Source organism: Leptonychotes weddellii, chromosome 12, assembly GCF_054177405.1.
Source record: "Leptonychotes weddellii isolate Sample4059 chromosome 12, ASM5417740v2, whole genome shotgun sequence".
Lineage (NCBI taxonomy): Eukaryota > Metazoa > Chordata > Mammalia > Carnivora > Phocidae > Leptonychotes > Leptonychotes weddellii.
The window spans coordinates 4,512,766-4,537,899 of NC_138380.1; the positions used below are offsets into that span (position 1 = coordinate 4,512,766).

General features: G+C 36.5%; 1 protein-coding gene and 1 long non-coding RNA gene across 15 annotated transcripts in view; both read left to right on the forward strand.

Moving 5' to 3' along the window:
* The window catches only part of KMT2C (lysine methyltransferase 2C), a 270,106-nt gene that overhangs the window by 115,819 nt on the left and 129,153 nt on the right, over positions 1 to 25,134 (forward strand). The gene's annotated exons all lie outside the window — the stretch shown is intronic.
* Positions 10,454 to 24,740, forward strand: LOC145716443 (uncharacterized). Its single transcript, XR_014139079.1, has 2 exons — positions 10,454 to 11,853; positions 23,532 to 24,740. It is a non-coding gene; the product is annotated as an uncharacterized LOC145716443 (long non-coding RNA).

Consider the following 25,134-nt stretch of genomic DNA (forward strand, 5'->3'; position numbering starts at 1 on the left):
TTCCCGCTGAACAGGGAGCCCTATGTGGGACTCGATCCCAGGACCCTGAGATCATGACCTGAGCCGAAGGCAGACACTTAATGACTGAGCCACCCAGGCGCCCCCGTACATGTCTTTTTATCTGTGTACTCTTATTACTGTGTTACCAGTTTTGGACAGTTTGATTATGTTATGCCTTGGTGTGATTTTTTTCATGTTTCTTGTGGTTGGGTTTGTTGAATTTCTTGAATCTGTGAGTTTATAGTTCTCATTATGGTTAGAAAGTTTTTGCCAATTATTTCTTCAAATATTTCTTCTGTTCCCCCATCTTTCCTCTCTTTTGGGGACTCCAATTACCTTAAAATTAGGCCATTTGAAGTTTTCCCATTGCTTATTAACGCCCTTTTTTTCCCTTCATTTTTAAATATATTTTTTTCCTTTTTATGTTTCATTTTAGTTTCTGGTTTTTTTTCTTCAATTCAGTAATCTTTTCTTCTGTAATTTCTAATCTGTTAATCATATCCAATGTAATTTTCATATCAGATGTTATTTTTATCTTAAGTTTGATTTGAGTCTTTTTATATCTTCTATATCTCTATTTAGCTTTTTGAACATATTGAATACACTTATAGAACTATTTTAATGTCTTATCTCGTAACTGGTAATTTTTATTTGGATACCAGGCTTTGTGAATTCTACCTTGTTGGGTGCTGGGTTTTTCACAGTAGGAAATCAGGACTTAGGGTCATGGCTAAGTTCAGTGGCATTGTGATGCCAAGTTTCCAGGTTCTTACTATCTCTACATTGTGCATCCACAGTGTATTGGATTCTTCCATGGTCCAGTTCCTCTCATAGTCCAAAGAGAGTGGGCAGGAACTTTAAGTATCATACCTTCATGATAACCTTCAGAGATGGTGGGGGACATCTTTTCTTCATTATAATTATTATTTTAATTAAGGAAAAACCCTTTTCAAATGGTTTCCTCTACCCTAGCAGATTTCTTCTAACATTTCATTAGTTAGAATTACTTCCCATGTTTACATCTTAAACCAATAATCAGTAAGTGTTGGGGCAACCACCATTTGATTAAACTGTGATTGTCCTTTGGGACCATGGATGGTGCCTGCTTCCTCTGAAGCACACTGTTAATTAACTACAAAACATTCATTCCACCTTCTTCCTTCCTAAGGATCTCAATTTTGTTCAGATATCCACTCTTAACCCTCCTAGCCTTTTGTAGTTAAATTGGAGAGGTTTACTTGAAGACAAAAATGTTTAGGATTACTGTTGTAATTTAAGGTCAATGAATGTAAGTTTCTGAATTTAGGTATTATGTGTAAAATGTAAAGACCGAATGTTGTTGGGATAGAATGAGTTATATTTGATGCAAGAGGAGTTGCAAATGTCTCTAGTTTCAAGCCTGAGCATGTGGGAGAATCAGGAGTTTTGTTTTGACTAGGTTGAGCCTTAAACTCCATGAAACATCTTTGGGACTAAGTGTCAGGGTTGGAATCATAGATGGTTTTCCTAACTAGTAGTGACAGCAAAGCAAACTGCTAAACAAGAGGAGAAAAGAAGGTGGAAGATTGGACCCTCTGGTCAATGTTCAGAGGAAGAAGTCCTGTGAAAAGATGGATGTGACATAGAATAAAAGTTATAGGAAGTTTACCAGGAATTACTGAGTCTGGATTAATATATTTAAGGACATGTGGCCAATGATTTTGAGTGTGTTTTTGTATTATAATGTTTTCTAAAAATATTTTCTAAATAAAACATTATTATTATATTTAAAGGGTAAGAATCAGGAATGTCTTGTGACATCTTTACCAAGTCATGCTACCTATTTCTACCCAGTTTCTTCATTTTGCTTAGTAAGAAATTACATTATCTCTTCAGTCTAAAATGCAAAGCTATATCATCAAAGATCTATTATGGATGATTTTGTTAGAATACTAAGTACAAAGTATGGATACAGCAAAAAATTTCTAAGATTTGACCTTGGAATGCTGTTAGGTATACCTATACCTAAAAATTGATGCATTTGTTTCCTTATACCTTGGCAACTTGATTCTTAAATTTTTTTTTAAGGAATTAAGTTGGGTAGAGCTGAGAGGAAACTGGAAATTTCTGTTTTAGAAAATTAAGAGTTTGATATGCCTGTTGGTAAAAGACAAATTTGGATGGCCCATTTAGTGAAGATGTCCTTGGCCTTAGTTTTTTTCTCAGTACAAGTCATAATTTATTTGTAATCTTTTTTTTTTAGTTTTAATTAAGCTTGATTTAAAGAAATTAATTTACCTTTCTGATAAGGTGAGTGGTAGGTATTCTTTGATAGAATAAAGAGCCCCTTTGATGTGGGGGTGGAAAATGACCTGAACTTATATAAACACAAAATATCTTTTGAAGGCTACATAGGAAACTGGTAAAATTCTTTGGCTCTGTGGAATTTCTCCTGTGTGGCTCTGTACAGGGCCACTTTCCATTTTATTATACCCCTTTAGAAAGTTTTGAATTTTGAACTTTGATTATTTATTTCAAAAATTAAAATGCTTACGTAGTTTCTTTTTTTTTAATATTTTATTTATTCATGAGAGAGAGAGGCAGAGGGAGAAGCAGGCTCCCCAAGGAGTAGGGAGCCCGATGCGGGACTCGATCCCAGGACTCCGGGATCACAACCCGAGCCAAAGGCAGACGCTCAACCATCTGAGCCACCCAGGCACCCTGCTTACAGTAGTTTCTAATGTGTCCTTAAAAAATATATTTCAGAAGTTCATTTCTGTAGTTTTTCCCTAACATTTAGGTATTTTTGATTTTTATGTATTGTGTCATATAGGAGTCCAGTGTCCTTTTCTCATATATGGAGAGCCAGTTGTTAGTACGTTATCTATTGAAACCGCTTTTCCCCCCCCCCACGTATTTGAAAGATAACTTCTGTCATCTAGCACATGTTCAGTGTATGTGTGGATTGTTCTTAAGCTCTCTGTTTTAATTCATTTGCATGCTTATGTCACCCTGGTGACAGTATCACACCACCATGGTTCCTATAGCTTCCCAATAAGTTTCAGTATCTGGTAGGGCAAATACTGCTTCCACCTCCATGTATAGCAGAGAAACTTGTATTACATCAGCTTTCCCACTGAGAACAACTAGAAGAGTTGGGTAAAATAGCTTTTCAAAGAAATATTTAAAGGCATCAGAGGACTGTCAGAGAGATGAGGACTTGAGGCATTGAGAGCCCAGAGGGAAGGATTAAGCCTTGAGGTCAGCCTGATGTTAACTTTCCTTTTCCCCTTGAGGCATTTATCCAGTTCATAAAAGACCAGCTGAGAGGCTGGAAAACTGAGAAGAGCTTCTGGTAGTCTATAGAGTTAGGAAAACAAAAATAGGATTTAGGTACCATTAATACTGTAGACTTCCATTTGGGATGCCCGAAGGCTACATCAGAGGTTAGCAAATTATGGCCTGTGGGTCAAATCCAGTCCACTACCTGTGTTTATAAGGCCCACAAGCCAAGATAGTTTTTACTTTTTATTTATTTTTATTTTTTAAGTAGGCTGCACCCCCAGTGTGGAGCCCAGTCACGACCTTGAGATTGAGACCTGGGCTTTGATCAAGAGTCAGACACTTGGGACGCCTGGGTGGTTCAGTCGGTTAAGCATCTGCCTTTGGCTCAGGTCATGATCCCAGGGTCCTGGGATCAAGCCCCACGTCGTCAGGCTCTCTGCTCGGTGGGGAACCTGCTTCCCCCTCTCCCCTCTGCTTGTGTTCTCTCTTGCTATCTCTCTCTGCCTCTTTTTCTTTCTCTCTCAAATAAATAAAATCTTAAAAAGAAAAAAAGATGCTTAACTGACTGAGCCACGCAGGTGTCCCAGTTTAGTTAAAAAAATTCAAAGAATATCTTTTATAACACATGAAAGTCATCTGAAATTCAAAGTTTTGTGTTTGTAAATAGTTTTATTGGAATGAAAGCCGCACTCATTAATTTGCATATTACCTATGGCTTCTGTTGTGCTGCCTTGACAGAGCTGAGTTGTTGCTGCAGAGACCACACGTGCTTTGCACTGGTCTGGGCATGCTACAGATCACAGTGCCACAATGACAGTTCATCAGTGTTTGATTGACACATGTATTGTCTCAGCAGCTTACTGATTTCTTTTATTACTGGTGCATACTTAGCATGTTAAAACAAGAGAAGAAGAAAAAAGTGGGACTTCATATGTAGTACTTTTGAGGCATAATGGAATAAATTCTGTTGTTATCAAATTAGATGGCAAAGCATTATATTTATTATGCTGGGACAATGTAGTTGGGGAAAAGAATACAATATATGTCAACGTTACCAGACTGAGTACTCATCATACTATTCCAAACTCACAAAAAGGTAATGATCAGAAAAAAATAGTAAATGAAAATGGACTATCTCATCACAGCAGAAATTTTTTACAAAAGTGAAAAATGAAAATGATACTAAAACTAAAGTAAGTTTCTGAGTGGCTCATTTGTTAGCTAACCACAGAAAGCCATTTATTCAGATGAGTTAATTAAGTCATGTTTGACTACAGCAGTCAAAGAAATGTGTGCACAGAAAATAAACTCAGCCTTTGAGCAAGAATAGTTTTAAAAGTGAGGACATTATGAGCAATATCAATAGTCATTTTAAAAATGGGTCAAATGATTTCTAGTGGTTTTCCTAGGCTGTTGATGTATCAGTAGATATTGCAGTACTGTTCAGTTGTTTATTCTAGAGGTTGATGCTGAGTTTGAAGTCACTGAAGATTTAGGTTTTATGAATTATCTGCATGAAACAATTACAGACAAAATATTTTCAAAGAAGTTGAGAAAAAACTAATTCAGTATAACCTGAAGTGGAATCTGCTAAGATGTGTTAAAATTAATAGTGGTAAAAATAAGTATGGAGCAGTATGGTTTAGTTGGACAAATTTATGAACTTCTTAAAACATAATGGTGTTTAGAAGCCTGTGCGTATTCATTATATTTATTCATCAGCAGGTACTTTGCAGAAAACACTTAATCTGTTGTGGTTTATTAAACTAATGGTGTTAATAGTGAATTTCATTGGCTCTTGTGGATGTTGGTATCTCAGGTCTAGGAATTTTTGTTAAAAATAGAAGCTGAAAGTACTGAACTGCCCTACCATGCAGCAGTTTGATGATTTTAGCAGTGGTAAAGTTTTATTGCACAATTTTGAATTTAGGGTTGAGATTAATTTTTTTCTGAGTAAGAAGATTGCCCTCAACCTCTAATGAAATACCTAATGGATTTGGAAGTTAACTTTTGCTGCAAAATTGATAGCCTAAAATTACAAGACAAATACTGCTTTTATGTGAAACTTAAATTGTGGTAAAGTCACTCTACAACAGTTAGTGGTGTTCGAATCAGAAGTAATGTCAAGCTGCTTTATACACTTTTTCATGCCATCACAATTTAAAATAAAAAGCATCTCCATTCCCACATAAATTTAGTATGGAAATTTTTCCAAGCTCAAACTACAGTTTAGTAACAGTTTTTGGACCTCGAGGAAGGAAATTTTCAAATTTCAAAATCCATTTAACTGTAATTGAGGAGCTTCGACCTCTCCTTTAATTGAAAGTGATTATTCTGAAATATAATGGCATGCTAAAAGCAAAGATCAAAAGATTTTAATAAAATTTTATAAATGCTTTTCAAAGATGAGTATGCTCAGATAAAATTATGCTTCTGTATTGATATCAGTATTTGGCAGTACCTCTGTGTGAAAAGATATTTTCAAAGATTGATATGTAGGGGCACCTGGGTGGCTCAGTCGTTAAGCATCTTCCTTTGGCTCAGGCCATGATCTCAGGGTCCTGGGATCGAGTCCCACATCGAGCTCCCTGCTCAGCGGGAAGCCTGCTTCTCCCTCTCCCACTCCCCCCTGCTTGTGTTCCTGCTCTCACTATCTCTCTCTCTGTGAAATAAATAAATAAAATCTTAAGAAAAAAGATTGATATGTAAAATTTCATTGTATATCATAATGAATAGATGAATATTTTGCTATCAGTTTTGATAGAAAAGAGTAGCTTTTTGAACTCTAGTTAAGTAAAATGTTATCCTCCTTCCAAATTCCGTTCTTTTCACAAGCAGCCTGTATTACCAAAAAAGAAAAACATGCTCAATTGTTACCATATTCTTAAAAAAAGATTTTATTTATTTATTTGTTTATTTATTTATTTGGAGAGTGTACAAATGGGGGGAGGGGTCAGAGAGAGAGAATCCCAGGCAGACTCCGCGCCAAGTGTAGAGCCCAACACAGGGCTTGATCCTGTGACCGTGAGATCACGACCTGAGGTGAAATTAAGAGTTGGACGCTTAACTGACTAAGCCACCAAGGCACCCCAATTGTTAACATATTTTGAATAATAACAATAGTTATAAAATTTTTGTGAAAATTTATTTTCTTTCTTGGTAGATAAGTACTCACAGAATATCCTTGATTTTGCCTCTTGTCCCACAAAGATGTCCCTAAAATATTTACTATCTGGCCCTTTTTAGAAAAAGTTTTCTGATCCCTGAGCTACATGATTAGAATAAGGGAAAACTGGGGAGGGGGGGGCAGGGGGGCGAAAATCTGCCTTCACAAAGACTTGAAAACCAGCTTCAGGGGCACCTGCGTGGCTCAGTTGTGAAGCCTCTGCCTTCGGCTCAGGTCATGATCCCAGGGTCCTGGGATCGAGCCCTACATCGGGCTCCCTGCTTGGTGGGAAGCCTGCTTCTCCCTCTCCCACTCCCCCTGCTTGTGTTCCCTCTCTTGCTGTGTCTCTCTCTGTCAAATAAATAAATAAAAATCTTAAAAAAGAAGTAAAACCAGCTTCAAATCAGCTCATCTGCAGATTGAATTAAAGTGATCCTCTCTAGCCTAAGTGCTGGTTTGAAGAAAAAAAATAAATCCTCTCTGGTTGAAAATAGCATAATTTAGTGTCTCCAGATATCTCTATAGTTTAAAAAAAAAAATCAACAATAAGTCAAATTGCCAGGTATATTAGAAAATAAGGGGCACCTGAGTGGCTCAGTCTTTGAGCCCCGCATTGGGCTCCCTGCTCAGCGGGAAGCCTGCTTCTCCCACTCTCACTTCCCCTGCTTGTATTCCCTCTCTCGCTGTGTCTCTCTCTGTCAAATAAATAAATAAAATCTTTAAAAAAAAAAAAAACTTAAAGAAAGTAAAACCAAATCACTGAAAAACTAGAGAAGGAACAAATAATAGGAAAATGTCCTTGAGTTATTTTTTTGTCCTTTGCATTTCCACGTAAAATTATAAAATTTTGAAAAGATAATACAGGAGAATATGTTTACAAAGTAAGTCTTAAGATACAGAAAGCACTGGCTATAAAGCAACAAGTATGGCCAATGAAAGGAATCATTTCTAGAATACATAAAATAACTACAGTAAGAAAAACAAAGACAACCCAGTAGAGAAATGGGCAGAGGATTTAAATAGGCTATTTACAAAAGACATAATCCAAATGTCCGGTAAGCATATGAAAAGGTGTACAATCCCATTCATAATCATGAAATGCAAATTGAAACTGCCCTGAGATAGCCTTACATTCCTATCAGATCAGCAGAATTGAAGTCTGAGTGTAGTCAGCGTTGGCCTGGATTCAGATCAGTGGGAACTCTAATGCTCTACTGGTGAGGGAGAGTGAAAACTGCAACAGTCATTTGGGAAAATAGAGTATAACAACTAGTAAAGCTGAAGAGACAGCAGTTTCACTCCTACTTATACACCTTTATGACAAAGTTCTCAAACTTTTTGGTCTCAGCACACCTTTATACTCTTATTTTGAAACATTGATGTCTAGCTTCATAGAAGACAGCTGAATTCTTTTTTTTTTTTTTTTTTAAGACAGCTGAATTCTCATATCTGCTTCTGCATTCCATGTTGAAATATGTTATTTTGGTTGAAATATATGAAGAAAATCCAGCCACAAAAAGATACGTAGTAGGAAAAGGGAAACTTACTATAATAGCCACTTTAGATAATTATAAGTATTTCTGGTTGATATTGCACAAAACTTGAGAAGTAGTTAGATTCTTCAAGATTTGGTCCAAAGTGGAATCTGAAGCCTGATCAATGAACATTTCTTTACTCTTTAATATTATAATCTATTATCTTGCAATTTCAACGGGTTTCTTACTCATGTATGATTTTATACCATTATTAATTGGTATTTTGGGAAATACAGGTTCATTGATGCAGATATTCTAAATATTGACGCATTTTAATAAATAACAAAATACACATTTGTTACAATAACCCTGATCTCATCAGAAAAGTCTAAGTATTGGGAAGCAGTCAAGCTCACTGTGGTAGATACATGTTTGTTTAGTGTTGTCATTGGCTGTAAGTGGTCTCAGTTGTTTTCCTTGGAGTGATAGGCTCACTGTATTCATTTTTGAAGAAATAGTTTTCAAATAAGCCTGAATAGTCATTTGTCAGTTTTTCTTCGAGGTACAATTTATGTTTCATAAAGTTATTTCAGCTTACCGATCAAATGAGCACAGAAGTGCCTTTCTTCCAGAAAGCCTTCATACTTTGGTGCAGCACAATTACTTGATGCTTGGGGCGCCTGGGTGGCTCAGTCGGTTAAACGACTGCCTTCGGCTCGGGTCATGCTCCCAGGGTCCTGGGATCGAGCCCCGCATCGGGCTCCCTGCTCGGTGGAGAGCCTGCTTCTCCCTCTCCCTCTGTCTGCCGCTCTGCCTACTTACGCTATCTCTGTTAAATAAATAAATTAAAAAAAAAAATCTTAAAAAAACAAAAAACAATTACTTGATGCTTTCCCATTTTGTCATACAAATATTAAAAGGATGTGTGCTTATGGATTGAGATTTTGAAAGCTAATAACTGTACTGCTTCATCAGTGATACTCTTAAATGAAACTAGCGTTATTTACGTTTACTGCAGTTGCAGAGCGAGGTGCGAATGTCGTGGCTGCTAGTACGGCTTTGGTGCCACTGCCTTGGCTACTGAAAAGGCAGCAGCAGTTGTACCTACCACTGCGTTTGCACCACATGAAAATATCAGCACAGTGGAAATGGTAAATAATGTCTTACCAGGAACAGAGCTTTGGCCTCACGGATCCCTTGAAAAGGTCTGAGATACATTCACCTCCCAGGTCTGTGGACCATACTGTGAGAACTCCTCCACAGAAAAATATCTGCACATGTGTGTCAGGATATATGTTTGAGAATGTATAGTGTATATTTAAAAAAATTTTTTTAATGATAGCTGCAAACTGGAAGCAATGTGAATTTCTGGGTAATTAAATTAGGATATATGCATCCAAAGGAATACTATCTAGCAATGAAAATGCATGATCTGCAGCTACAAAAATCAGATGGTTGAATTCCACAAATGTACACTGAGTTGAAGCTAAGTCACAAAAAAATCCTATAGTATGTTTATATTTAAATGCAGTTCAAAATAAGCAAACCTAAATTATATTGTTTGGAGATATACATGTAGCTAGTAAGACATCCAAAGAAAAGCAGAAGGTTAATTACTACAAAACCCATAATAGTCTGTACCTATGAGGAGGGGTGTGGAATAATCATATAAATGGTTTCACTGACAGGATTCCTGATGTTATCCTATGTGTTGATATACAGATACTCTCTTAATAATTCCTTAAATTACAAAAATACACTTTTCTCTATGTGATACGTTTCTCAGTAAAAGATGGAAGCAAAGAGAATAAAAGCACAATATGTCCCCTAACTTAATGTAATTTTTATGAGATTTAAATTTCAATAGAAAAAAAAAAACAGCTGTAAACATCCTTAAAATAAAGAAAAATGAAGAGGTAGCAGCCCTTACAGATGCTAAAAACATATTAGAAAGCTACAATTACAACTGTGGCATTAGATTCATAAGTAGATTGCTGGAACAGAATAGAAAGTCCAGATGTAGACCAAATATATAATAAAAAGTTACTTCATGGTAAAGATATCATTTTAAATCATTATCAGTCCAGTTTTTCTCACTTCTTCAAGTTGGGTAATTTCTCCATTCCATTGGTAAGCCCTTTCAGTTCTTTATTTTTGTTAGTGTATTTTTCACTTCTAAAGTTGCCATTTGTTTCTTCATGATATCTTATATTTCTTTGCCAAGACTTTCTTTGCTGAAACTTTGTATTTCTTTAAAAATTTGCATCAAGCTTGTTCATAATTTCTTAGTAAAGCATTTTTATAACGTATACTTTGAGGTATTTGGGAAATAACTAATATGTATGCCTTCACATATATGCTCACATTTACTGATTGTCTTTTCTTATTTTAATTGAAATGGTTTTTATTATTATGGTATGATAAGTTATTTTTGATGAAATCCTTTATATTTGTAGTATTGTGTTATAAAACTCTATATATTATTTAATACCCCCCCCTTTTATCTGAAGCAGATTTTTTTTTTTTTTTTTTTTTTTTTTTTTTTTTTTTGAAGCAGATTTTATCTGAAACTGCTTTTGGGGTGAAAACCAAAAGGGGCAGCACACAGTGTTACTCCTGAGTGTGTGGGAATTCCAGTTCCATAATTGACCTCCACTGATTGTTGGGGAGGAGCCTCTAGTGGATGTTGCCCAAGAGTGAAAGTTTAGACTCTCCTCTGTGCTTTGCTGATACCACCCTGGCTTAGAAGTTTCCTGCTTTTCAGCTGGTCCCCAGTGACACTGCAGTGGGAGTGGAGGGGGGCATGTTAGCTCTGGGCAGTGGTTTAAGTTCTGATTCTCCAGTAGGTGTCCCCTGCCACCACCCCAATGGGGAGGTATAGGGTTAGGGACACCTTATGATCACTGTGTGGATGTTCAACTCCAGGCTTCCCTCTTTCTCTCCACTGACATGGTGGAGGAAGGAGGCTTTATTCCTGTCCAGTGGGTATGAATGTCCTGGCTCTCAACCTAGCCTTCTGTATATCACCCTGTCCATGGGGAGAGGGGGTGTCTGGGTTCTCTTTGGCCTTTGCTGTGGGGTGTGGGATTTGCGTTCAGGAGGTTGGTTATCATCTAACAGTTTTCTGTCTTGCTAGCCTGCCACTTTCCAGCTCTTTTGGTTAGAGACAGCAGGCATTTCTTGGGCTCTTTTTGTTGTGTACCTGTTAGTGTTTCTGGATTGTTGACTTCTTTAGCACCTCTTCTGTATACGAATCAGAAAGCAAACCTAGGGAATTTATGCTTTTTTTATTCTTCAGCGCCTGAGGCTCTAGTTGTTCTGCCACTTTTGTTCTATGTTTTAATGTCTTCTTGTGTTTGTCTTATGTGTCGTGTTCAAGGTTTATAGCTATACTGAGCTAAAATGTAGGGAAAGGTTCATCTCTCCTCCATTGTGTCTGGAGGTAGAAGCCTGCATTTGGTTTTGAAGGTTTTTTTCCCCCTGAATATATAGTTCTGGGTTGATTTGTTTTTCATTTTTTTTTTTTTTAAGATTTTATTTATTTATTTGAGAGAGAGAGAGGAGCATGAGCAGGGTGAGGGGCAGAGAGAGCAGCAGACTCTCCACTGAGCAGGGAGCCCGATGTGGGGCTCCATCCTGGGACTCCAGGATCATGACCTGAGCCAAAGGCAGGTGCTTAACCAACTGAGCCACCCAGGTGCCCCTTGATGTGTTTTTCTGTGAGTATTTAAAAGAGGTTCTTGCATTGTTTCCTGTCTTCCATTGTTTCTGATGAGAAGTCAGGTGTATTAGTATCATTATTCCTATGTGTATAATGTTTTGATTATTCTCTGGGTGCTTTCAGGATTTTCTTTTTATCTTTGGTTTTCAGCAGTCTGACTATGATGTGCCTAGGTGTGATTTTCTTTGTATTCTTCCTGCTTGGGGTTTGCAGAGCTTCTTAAAACTGTAAGTTGATTTTTTTCACCAAGTTTGTATAAAGTTTGACCTTTATTTCTTATTCTTTTTCTGTCCCATTTTCTCTTTCCTCTGCAACTCCAATTACATTCATGTTAATACATTTGGTATTGTCCCACAGGTTACTGAGGCTCTGTTAATTTTTTTCAATAATTTAATTTCTCAGAATGGATAAATGATTCATTTATTTTCAACATCACTGACCTTTTTTCTGTCCAATCTCTTGTTAAACTTATCAATTGACATTTTTATTTAAATTATTTTAATTCATAGTTGCAGAATTTCCATTAGGTTTTCACGTTGTAATTTTTATGTCTCTTTTATTATGCTACTCTTTGTTGTGACCAGCTTTTTCTGTACATTGTTGAACATGTTTCTGATAATTGCTTTAAAGTCTTTGTGCATCTTGTCATTTTTTTATTTGAGTAATTTTTTCTTCCTTCTGGGTCCCATTTTCTTGTTTTGGTTTTTCACATGTCTAGGAATTTTTATTGTGTACTGCACCTTTTAGGGGGTAGATTATAGATTCTGGATTCTCTTACCTTATCCTGTTCAATGGCAGATTTTGTTCTGGGAGGCTTTTATGATGGCTGGACTTATACTCCAATCTACATCATCTCAGCCATCAGCATGATGAATCTCTGCTGGGTTTCTTCAGCAGTTTAGGTGTTGCTTTTCCTGAGCTGCTCAGAGTCCTTCTGTGAAGGTACACGTTAGGGGTATAAGGAAAATTTGAGAGTTTATTCTCATCTGGGGGCTCCCTTCTCTGTGGCTCCCTCCTTTCAAGGTTTCCCCTCAGTTTCCAATCTTCATAGCCCTGAGAACTTCATCTGTCTTTTCACATCAGTATACTTAACTTATGTGAGGTCTGGTTCCAGTCTACCCCTTTCCATGCACATGAGGAAATGTCCGTAGCTAAACATTTGTTTCAACACAGATCTTAGCCAGCAGTGTTTTCTTCCAAGCATCAAATGTCCTTCCATTCCCATCTTGCTTTTGGTTATTCACAAGTAACTTCTAGTAGTTAAGCTTTATGTTTTATTCAGATTTTACAAATTTTATTTTCAAAAAAGTTACTCTGATATTAGTCTGTCTGCCATTCACTACCCAGTAAATAAATTTGGAGGTTTTTTTCTGCATGAGAGTTGTTCTTTTAAGGTATATTTTACATACAATGTAAGTCCTTCTAAAGACAGGTACAGTTGAATGTTTTGAGAAGTATGTACAGTCATGTATATAACTATAATCATAATCAAAATATAGGATGTTTCCTTCATCCCAGAATGTTCTCTCATGACCCTTTATGTTCTGTCCCCTCCTAACACTCTAGTTCCTGGCAGTCACTAATCTGTTGTTCTTCCTGTAGTTTTGCCTTTTCTAGATTGATATATAAATGGAATCATAGAGTATGAAATCTTTTCTGTCTGGCTTTTGTACTTAGAATAGTGGTTTTGAGATTCATCCATTCAGCAGCCGAAAGTTTTCTTCCTCTGTGTGGCTATTATTTATAAAGCTGCTATGAACATTTATGCAACATGATACATCTTTTTATGTTTCTTGTGGAAATAATTAGAACTGAAATTGCTGATTTCTTGGAAAGTGTGTGTCTAACTTTGGAAGACAGTTTGACAGTTTCTTCAAAAGGGTCTGCATACTTTTCCATTTCTACCGCTAAGATTCCATTTGTTCTCCATTTTTCTAGGACTGGTTATTGTCAGTGTTTCTAAATTTCAGCCATTCTGGTTGGTGTTTAATGATATTTCATTGTGAGTTTGATTTTGTATTTCCTGATGAGTAGTGAAATTGAACATCTTTATGTACTTACTTGCCATTTTATATCCTCTGTGAGTTGTCTGCTCAAATCTTTTGCGTCTACCCCCCCTTTTCCAATCGATTTGTCTTCTCATTACTATTGAGTGAAAAGTTTTTTATATATTCTACATAGAAATCATTTATTAGAGATGAATTTTTTAAGTATTTTTGCCTAGTTGCTTCTTGCTTTCATTTTTTTTAGTGCTTTTTGATGAGCAGACAGTTTAATTTTTTTTTTTTTTTTTTAGATTTTATTTATTTGACAGCGAGAGAGGGAACACAGCAGGGGGAGTGGGAGAGGGAGAAGCGGGCTTCCCGCTGAGCAGGGAGCCCGATGTGGGGCACAGAGGGTTTAATTTTGATGAAGTATGTCATTTGTCAATTTTCAAATATTTTCTTTTAAGGATTATGCTTGGTATGCGTTATATAAAAATATTATTGCCTATTCCAAGGTTACCTTAAGGTTATTTATTCATTTTATAGTTAAATTATGTGTATGGTGTGAGAATACAAGATATAAGGTTCAAGGTTCTTTGATTTCCATGTGGATATTCAGTTGTTCCAGCATCATTCTAAAAGGCTATTGTTCCCCTGAATTATCTTGAGTACTGGTCAAAAATAAATCACATAAAGAAAAGATATTTTTTGGGGCGCCTGGGTGGCTCAGTTGGTTAAGCGACTGCCCTCGGCTCAGGTCATGATCCTGGAGTCCCGGGATCGAGTCCCGCATCGGGCTCCCTGCTCAGCGGGGAGTCTGCTTCTCCCTCTGACCCTCCCCCCTCTCATGTGCTTGCTCTCTCTCATTCTCTCTCTCTCAAATAAATAAATAAAATCTTTAAAAAAAAAAGAAAAGAAAACATATTTTTCAAAATCATGAGTTCATATTGATATTTTTCAATTTAATTCAGTAGTTCTTTATATCTTTAAAAATTTTTATTCCCTTATCCAATCTATAATTGTATCTTTTCTTTTAAATGTAGTTAATTTTTCCTGTAATTGAAAAGTTACTAAAAGAAAAAGGAAAATTATTGTTTATTTTGTGCATCAACCTAAGAGAAATCCAAATGGGGTGCCTGGCTGGCTCAGTTGAAGCAGCATGTGACTCTTGGTCTCGGGATCATGGGTTGGACATAGAGACTGTGTGGATATATTTACTAGCTTTTTATAAATATAACTTCTGTTTGGATGACCTTATTCTATTAGTTTATTGTTTGTAAGAATAAACGGTTATTATACTACCGTTGGAATCTTTTATGAAGGTGGGCATCCTCCTTGTAAAGGTTTTAAATGTGGGCTAGGGGCACCTGGGTTGCTCAGTCGGTTCAGTGGCAGACTCAAGTGATTTTGGCTCAGGTCATGATCTCAGCTGACTGAGGTCCTGGGATTGAGCCCCACATTGGGCTCTGTACTCAGTGGGGAGTTCTGCTTGAGTTTTCTCTTTCTCCCCCTTCCCCACCAACCATGCACTCGTGCACCCTTTTTCTCTCTCTCAAATAAATAAATCTTTAAAAAAGATAAATGTGGGCTAAATCTACTAATTGACATCAAAATTTGGACCAAATGGCATGCAAATATAGCTGTTCTTAAGTTATTTTTTATTTTTATTTTTATTTTTTAAGATTTTTTGTTTATTTATCTGAGAGAGAGAATGGGAGACAGAGAGCATGAGAGGGGGAGGATCAGAGGGAGAAGCAGACTCCCTGCTGAGCAGGGAGTCCGATGCGGGACTCGATCCCGGGACTCCAAGATCATGACCTGAGCCGAAGGCAGTTGCTTAACCAACTGAGCCACCCAGGCGCCCCTGTTCTTAAGTTTTTAAAGGACATGATTTAAATGCATCCAGTTAACTGTAATCATATTATGTTTGTGTTTACCTGTACTGACATAAAAGCTTTTAAATTCTTTCTTTTAGAAGTTTTAAACTCTTCTGTGCAGTGTTGTCTTGCTAACTCTAGTATCATGTTAAACACGTTTAAATTAAAATGTTTCAGTTTTCAAATACTCTAATTTTCAAACAATCATTGTTATAATGTGATTGATAATGTGTACTACTTCATTCTGTGCTCTTAGTAATAACCAAATAATAGATGGTTTATGTGGTAGTTATATGTATTCCTTTCCTTCCTCCTTTCTTTCCTTTTTTTTTTGGCTAGGGACGAATATCTTAGAATTAGATTTACAGTGCATTCATCCATATTATTCTCTGAGGTAATATCTTAATATACTGCAGGTTACTGGAGATGAATAAGAAATTTTAATCCACTGGGGCGCCTGGGTGGTTCAGTTATTAAGTGTCTGCCTTCAGCTCAGGTCATGATCCCAGGGTCCTAGGATCGAGCCCCGCATCCGTCTCCCTGCTCGGCGGGAAGCCTGCTTCTCCCTCTCCCCCTGCTTGTGTTCCCTCTCTCGCTGTCTCTCTCTCTGTCATATAAATAAATAAAATCTTTAAAAAAAATTTTTTTAATCCACTGATAGAAACACATCGGGGGAATAGTAGTATTTATGTAGAATTTCATATGAGAAATAAAAGGGCAAATATTATCCCTTACCAGTTTAGTTTTCACCTTAAATTCTCTAAATTTTCTTTTTTTTTTTTAAGATTGTATTTATTTATTTGACAGAGAGAGAGAGCGAGAGCAGGAACATAAGTAGGGGGAGTGGAAGAGGGAGAAGCAGGCTTCCCGCCGAGCAGGGAGCCCGATGAGGGACTCAGTCCCAGGACCCTGGGATCATGACCTGAGCCAAAGGCAGATGCTTAACGACTGAGCCACGCAGCCACCCCTAAAATTCTCTTAATTTTCTAAAAAACTTTTTATTGAAGTATGTACATACACAGCAAAATGTACTTATTACAGGTGTACATTTCTTTTTTTTTTTTTTTTAAAGATTTTATTTATTTGAGAGAGAGAGAATGAGAGAGAGCACATGAGATGGGGGAGGGGCAGAGGGAGAAGCAGACTCCCCGCCGAGCAGGGAGCCCGATGCGGGACTCGATCCTGGGACTCCAGGATCATGACCTGAGCTGAAGGCAGTCGCTTAACCGAGCCACCCAGGCGCCCTATAGGTGTACATTTCTGTGAACACCCTTAAATAAGATCAATGCGCATAAACTGAGATTAGTTCAAGAAATGAATAATAGCACCCCAGGATTCTGTTCCTTTTGGTCACTACTTTTAACTCCCTAGAGGCAAGCATTATCATTATTACTAACCTCATAAATTAGTCTTGTCTGTTTTTGTACTTTATACAATTGGACTCATACAAGTACTGTTTTCTCTTTTCACATGCCATTATGTTGGTGAGATTCACCAAATGCTAATTGTAATTGTCATTCATTTATTCTCATTGATTGTAGTATTCTGTTGTCAGAATACTGTAATTTACCCGTTTACTGTTGGGCATTGGGGCTTTTCAATTTGAAAGTATTATGAATTGTGTTTTATGAACATTATAGTGTATTTCTTTTGGTAGTCAGTGAGGATTAGTATTTTATGGAATTCACATCCCAAAGTGGCTACCTTCTCCTGAGAGTGAGGATATAAGTGAGACAAACCATTCAGTGTGTTAATGGAATTTGCATTAATTACCCATATCTAACTAATTATGAACTCCTCCAGTTCAATTCCTCTTTCACTTCCTGGCTTTGTAAGGGAGGGCAAGGAATTCAATCTCTCTGTGCCTCATTTGTAAAATGAGAAGTAATGGTATCCACCTAAAATGGTGGTTTGTTAGACTTGAATAAGGTCATTCTTGTAAAGTGGTTGACCTGGTTGCTGGGAAATAATGTTCACTAAATCCTGCATGTTAAATATGTTTTATTGGCCCACTTTATGTCTTCCCTAAATTATGTGCTTCTATAAAGTGTCATTGTCTATTTTTAAGTTGTACTCATTTTTATAATTTCTAAACTTTTATATATTCAAGATACTAGACATTTGTAATTCAAATTGCAGGTTATTTAAAAAAATTTTTTTTGTCATTTGATTTTCTCTGAGATATGCATGGTTTTTAACCATATAAAAGTTGAAAAGTTTTATGTAGTCAAATTTATTCATGTTTTTATTTATGGTTATGTTAAAGATTATAGCGATTATGGTTATTTAGGGTTTCTGATTTATGTATGTTGTTATCAACTAGAGAATTTACTATTTCCTTGATGCAATAGATAGAGGGCACATTTGTGTACTCAGAATGCTTGACTCAGAAATGGTTATGTTAGGAAAGTTTCTCTTAGGTTTTGCTGCTTCATTACTAGGATGGAGTTTAAAATATTTACCCTATTTACTTAATAGTTTTGCATAAAGAAGACACTGTGTAATGTAAGTATAATAGAAAAATTTTCTTAAAAATACAAATAGTGGGGCGCCTGGGTGGCTCAGTCGGTTAAGCGACTGCCTTCTGCTCAGGTCATGATCCTGGAGTCCCGGGATCGAGTCCCACATCGGCTCCCTGCTCTGAGGGGAGCCTGCTTCTCCCTCTCCCCCTCCCCCTGCTTGTGTTCCCTCTCTCGCTGTGTCTCTCTCTGTCAAATAAATAAATAAAATCTTAAAAAAAAAAAATACAAATAGTGATTTGGCAGAGAACAAACCACTATGTGAAATGGGGTAAATGTGAGCTATTGCTGTATAATAAATTACCCTAAATTTAATGGCTTAAAGCAGCCCCCATTTATGAGGTCATACTTCTCTCGGTCAGAGGTTTGGGCAGGCTCAACTGTGTTCTTTGTTTAGGGTCTTAAAGATGTCTACCAGCCTGGGTGCTTATCCAAAGGCCCTGGGGGAGAATCCTCTTCTAAGTTCATTTAGGTGAGGGTAGAATTCTGTTCTGCGCAGTTGCAATACTGAGCTCACCATTTCTTTATTGGCCATTTGCCAGTTGGCCAGCCTTACTTGAGGTTGCTGTCAGCTCCTAGAGGCCACTCCTGGACCTTGCATGTGGCTCCTTTTGTCTTCAAAGATAGCAGTGATGTATTGAATCCTTCCCTTGTTTTGAATTTCTCTGACTTTCCTTTCTCCTACCAGCTGGAGAAAACTTTCTGCTTTTAAAGGAATTGTGTAATTTGAATAGACTAATCTCTCCCTTGATTAATTCAGCATCAGTTGAATAGCAGCTTTAATCACATCTGCAAAAAATCCATTTGCCATGTAATATAATCTGTGGCATGGTATTTCATCATATATATATATATATATATTTACAAGTCTCTGGATTAGGGGTGGACATGTTGGGGGTAAAAGTGGGGAGTACAGGCATTTTAGGAGTCTACCTGCCACAGTCCCATATTGAGGAGATTGGACCTGATCCAGAAGTATCTGGGACTCCCTTAGAAAGACCGTTGTGTCAAAGAGGTTACTGTCTATGTTCTCCTCTAGGATTTTGATGGATTTCTGTCTTACATTGAGGTCTTTCATCCATTTAGAGTTTATCTTTGTGTATGGTGTAAGAGAATAGTTGAGTTTCATTCTTCTGTATATAGCTGTCCAATTTTCCCAGCACCATTTATTGAAGAGACTGTCTTTTTTCCATTGGATGTTTTTTTCCTGCTTTGTCGAAGATTAGTTGACCATAGAGTTGAAGGTCCATATCTGGGCTCTCTGTTCTGTTCCATTGATCTATGTGTCTGTTTTTGTGCAGGTACCATGCTGTCTTGGTGATCACAGCTTTGTAACATAGCTTGAAATCGGGCAATGTGATGGCCCCAGCTTTGTTTTTCTTTTTCAACATTTCCTTGGTGGTTCGGGGTCTTTTCTGGGTCCATACAAATTTTAGTATTGTTTGTTCCAGCTATTTGAAAAATGTTGATGGTATTTTGATAGGGATTGCATTGAAAGTGTAGATTGCTCTGGGCAGCATAGACATTTTTATAATGTTTATTCTTCCAAACCATGAGCATGGAATATTTTTCCATCTTTTTGTGTCTTCAATTTCTTTCATAAGTGTTCTGTAGTTTCTAGAGTATAGATCTTTTACCTCTTTGGTTAGGTTTATTCCGAGGTATCTTACGGTTTTTGGTGCTATTGTAAATGGAATCAACTCCCTAATTTCTCTTTCTACAGTTACATTGTTAGTGTATAGTTCTAGTAATCGGCCACAGCAACTTCTTTCAAGACACGTCTCCAAAGGCAAGGGAAACAAAGGCGAAAATGAACTTTTGGGACTTCATCAAGATAAAAAGCTTCTGCACAGCAAAGGAAACAGTCAACAAAACTAAGAGGCAGCCCAGAGAAGATATTTGCAAATGACACTACAGATGAAGGGCTGGTATCCAAGATCTATAAACAACTTCTCAAACTCAACACCCAAAAAACAAATAATCAAATCAAAAAATGGGCAGAAGACACGAACAGACACTTCTCTAAAGAAGACATACGAATGGCTAACAGACACATGAAGAAATATTCAGCATCACCCAAAAAACAAATAATCAAATCAGAAAATGGGCAGAAGACATGAACAGACACTTCTCTAAAGAAGACATACGAATGGCTAACAGACACATGAAAAAATGTTCAGCATCATTAGCCATCAGGGAAATTCAAATCAAAACCACCTTACACCAGTTAGAATGGCAAAAATGAACAAGGCAGGAAACAACAAATGTTGGAGAGGATGTGGAGAAAGGGGAACCCTCTTACACTGTTTGTGGGAATGCACTTGGTACAGTCACTATGGAAAACAGTGTGGAGGGTCCTCAAAAAGTTAGAAATAGAACTACCCTATGACCCAGCAATCGCAGTACTGGGTATTTACCCCAAAGACACAGATGTAGTGAAAAGAAGGGGCACATGCACCCCAATGTTCATAGCAGCAATGTCCACAATAGCCAAACTGTGGAAGGAGCCGAGATGCCCCTCAACAGATGAATGGATAAAGAAGATGTGGTCCATTTATACAATGGAATATTACTCAGCCATCAGAAAGGATGAATACCCAACTTTTACATCAACATGGATGGGACTGGAGGAGATTATGCTAAGTGAAATAAGTCAAGGAGAGAAAGACAATTATCATATGATTTCACTTATATGTGGAACATAAGGAATAGTACCGAGGACATTAGGAGAAAGAAGGGAAAGATGAAGAGGGGGAATCAGAGGGGGAGACGAACCATGAGAAACTGTGGACTCCAGGAAACAAACTGAGGGGTTCAGAGGGAAGGGGGATGGGGGGATGAGTTAGCCTGGTGATGGGTATTAAGGAGGGCACGTATTGCATGGAGCCTTGAGTGTTAAACGCAGATAATGAATCATGGAACACTACATCAAAAACGAATGAAGTATTGTATGGTGACTAACATAACAATTAAAAAAAAATTTTTTTTTAAATTAAAAAATTAGTAAAAAAAAAAACAAACCACCTTTGTGACAGCAGTGAGGAAGATGGGTCAGAAAGGGAAGATACTAGCGGGAAAAAAAATCTCATTCACAGCACTGTCCATTTTGATTTTGTAATGTTATTTAATTTTGTTTGTTTGTTTTAGCAGATGTTTCGGTCAGAAATGTATGTTTGTTAGCGTACAAACCAGAATAATTAACTGGGCCAGAACAGCAACAGCAAATCACTCATCAAGATATTCATGACTTTAAGACAATTTATATATAAAATTTTTTGGTAGATTTTTATTTATTTATTTATTTAAAAGATTTTATTTTATTTATTTGACAGAGAGCGAGAGAGGGAACACAAGCAGGAGGAGTGGGAGAGGGAGAAGCAGGCTTTCTGCAGAGCAGGGAGCCCAATGCGGGGCTCGATCCCAGGACCCTGGGATCATGACCTGAGCCGAAGGCAGACACTTAATGACTGAGCCACCCAGGCGCCCCTGATTTTTATTTCAGTCAGTTCTATTTTAAGCATATTTTTTCTAAAGCAAACACTAATTCTTTTGATAGAGACTTTAACACCCGAATCTCATGAATGACATCTTCTTAAACACAATTTTAGGGTGGGTTTACTTCCTGAGATGTCTAATCTCATGCAGTATATGTTGGTTCTTACTTGCTTCAGTTTTTAAATCTAGCTTCATTTATTTTTATCCTTTGGTCTTGAGTTTTGCATTTTTCAAGCTGTATTTTTTTCATAACCAAATTTGCCACATCTCAAAGATTTTGACATGTTTCTTATTCAGTCGTTTAAAAAATGATATGTTTTTTCTTTTGATTTAAAAGAAATCTGCTTTTTTTGAGTTTGTTGTAAATTCATAATTATTAATGTATCCGGTTTAGGAAATATCTGCTTTTTTGAATATGGGCTAGGAAATATTTGATTTTTTGAATTTGTGGACTTTTTTTATGGTTATATGTATAGTGAATTAAAAATAATTCTGAAAAATAAAAGAATTCTCTGTACGTTTGAATAGGATATATATTCTCTGGTTTTGGATTATGGAGATCTGTGTATGTGTAAGTTTGAATCAAACTTGATCACTGTTATTATTTATTTCATATCTGTATCTTTATTTCTGAGAGCTGTATTAAAGTCTGACTTATTCATGTACATATTTCTACTCAGTTTTACTTTATATGTCAAGGAAATTCATACGAGGTATGTAAACTTTAATGACTGTTTCTTGTTCTGTTGGAATTTTTTAACATAAGACTTATTTTAATGTGAACTTTATCTTTGCCCTATTCACCACTTTTTGGTTTGGATCCAATTTTCTTTGCTATAGCTGCTTTCTTTTTGATAGCATTTGTTGGTGCTTTTCCTTTCAGCTCTTATTTTTGAATTTGCTGTGTCACTGTGCCTCATGCACATATATGTACCTATACATACATACATACGTGTATATATGTACAAACATACATAAATAAAATGTGTGTATATATATTTAGCATGTGTGTGTGTGTGACATGTATAAAGTATATTTTGCACATTTTGAAAGTTACTGTTTTTTTAATAGGGAATTTAACCTGTTTATGTTTATTATCCATGGACTTGAATGTAAACTTAGCAGGTATTAAAATTTTAGCTTCAAATAATTTTTTTGTCGACCTCGGATGATTTTTTTTGTTTTTTGCATTGAATATTGCTAATGAGAAGTAATGACTGATTCTCCTTTCTTTGTAGCTGGCCTGTTTTCTTTTGTGAGGCTACTGGAGTTTTTCCTTTTCTTCGTTATCTTAAAATTTTGCCAGTGTTTCTAGGTGTGAGACATTTTAATCTGAAGTGGGTATTTTCCGATTAGAGAGGCAATGTGGCAGATACTAAGCTTAGGTGCTTTTATAGTGATACAAAGATCAGTGAACAGAGAGAAAGACTCCTCTGGCTCCCCCACCTGTTCAATGAAATTATGCTTAGTACTTGTTAGCTTTTATTATTAGATACTTTCATAATTTTTTTTAGAATAATTTCTCTGGTTATAATCCTTCTATTTTCTCTCCTTCTGGTACTCTTGCTTAAAGAGACACTGGATTTTGTGGATCAGTTTTCCATGTCATTTTTCTTGTTTTTCTTACTTTCTGTCCTTATTCTTTATTCTGCCTTCAGCATTCTGTGAGAATCCCAGCTGACTGATAAGAAAAGTTTGGGAAAGGTTAAAAAGTTTGGTATATGGAAAACCTATAATATTATCTGATATTTCCTCGAGCACTTAGCCCATAGCCATAGTTGATACAGAATAAATACTTCATAATTAATTGGACGAACTTTGGAATAGCCTCAAACTTTTTGTTATTGTTTCATAACTCATCTTTAACCTTAATCTCTGAAATTTTGTTGATTCTGCTTTGTTTTGTATTGCAGATTTATTTTGAGAGAACCTTCCTTATTTCAGTCTAGTGAAATAAAAGTTTTTGGAAGTTCCTCAAACTTATTCTTTTTTTTTTTTTTTTTAAAGATTTTATTTATTTATTTGACAGAGGGAAAGAGCACAAGCAGGGGGAGCAGCAGAGGGAGAGGAAGAAGCAGGCCCCCTTCCGAGCAGGGAGCCTGATGCGGGACTCGATCCCAGGACCCTGGGATCATGACCTGAGCTGAAGGCAGATGCTTAACCATCTGAGCCACCCAGGCACTCCCCTCAAATTTATTCTTAACAGTAGTTGGCAATACGAACTCTAATTGAGAGTTTTTTCTTGGATGTGCTCTTGGACAGTTGTCAAGATATTATAACACTTTTTTTCCTCTACCTCTCTTTTTCTTTTTTTAATGATTAAAAAAAGAAAAAATAAAATGCTATTTAGGGGTTTTAAATACTGATTCAAATAAATTGTTTAGTTGGTAAACGATTTAAGAGCTATTTACTTTACTTCCCTCTCCCCAAATGTTAATTAGCTTTGTAATTGTTACTTAGTTTATAATTTGTTTCATTTCTAATATGTGTTGTACAGGAATGCTAATGTTAGAGAAGTTCCCTGTGGAAATCTATTCTTTCATAATTTCTACAATTTTACAAATGTTTTTATTTTGTTCAGAAAGATCTATTCCAGTCTATATATCAAGGATACATTTTCTTTCAATGCCAAATGTCTTTCATTAGCTATGTAATTATAACAGATGGGCTTGAAACGTTCACTTAAATGCAGTTAGTATTTTATTTCCCTTCCTTTATTCCCTGTATCTTTATATGTTATTGTAAATTAGTATGTTGGATACATTCCAGGACTTCTCATAGTAGTTTAGCTAATGTCACGTAATATTTTCCATTACAAATGTGATTAAGAGAACATGTTGATGTTTTTAAAATGATATAGACATTGGGAAAAGGATCAATTTAAATTATTTTGTTTCCTTGTTATGCACTTAAATAAAAGTCATATTTTATTTGCCAAAATTATTTTTAGTGCAAAAGGCTTCTGTACAACTTGCCATATGCTAAAAAATAATGGAGATTCTAGATTTTAACAGTTTAGCTGAAATTATTTTGTTACGTTAATGAGTTAATGTAAAAACTTTTTAGTGATCACTTGGACATACAAATGCACTTTCCTCCTTCAGCATTTTCTTGGTCTTTCCAGTATGACTCAAGGATACTCAGACTACTTAGATGTTACACATGTTGTTAATTCTGGGTTGTGTTACTGTTGGTGGGAATGCAAGCTGGTGCAGCCACTCTGGAAAACAGTATGGAGGTTCCTCAAAAAGTTGGAAATAGAGCTACCATACGATCCAGCAATTGCACTACTGGGTATTTACCCCAAAGATACAAATGTGGTGATCTGAAGGGGTATGTGCACTCTGATGTTTATAGCAGCAATGTCCACAATAGCCAAACTGTGGAAAGAGCCAAGATGTCCATTGACAGATGAATGGATAAAGAAGTATATATACACAATGGAATATTATGCAGCCATCAAATGGAATGAAATCTTGCCATTTGCAACGACGTGGATGGAACTGGAGGGTATTCTGAGCGAAATAAGTCAACCAGAGAAAGACATGTATCATATGACCTCACCTCACTGACATGAGGAATTCTTAATCTCAGGAAACAAACTGAGGGTTGCAGGAGTGGTGGTGGGTGGG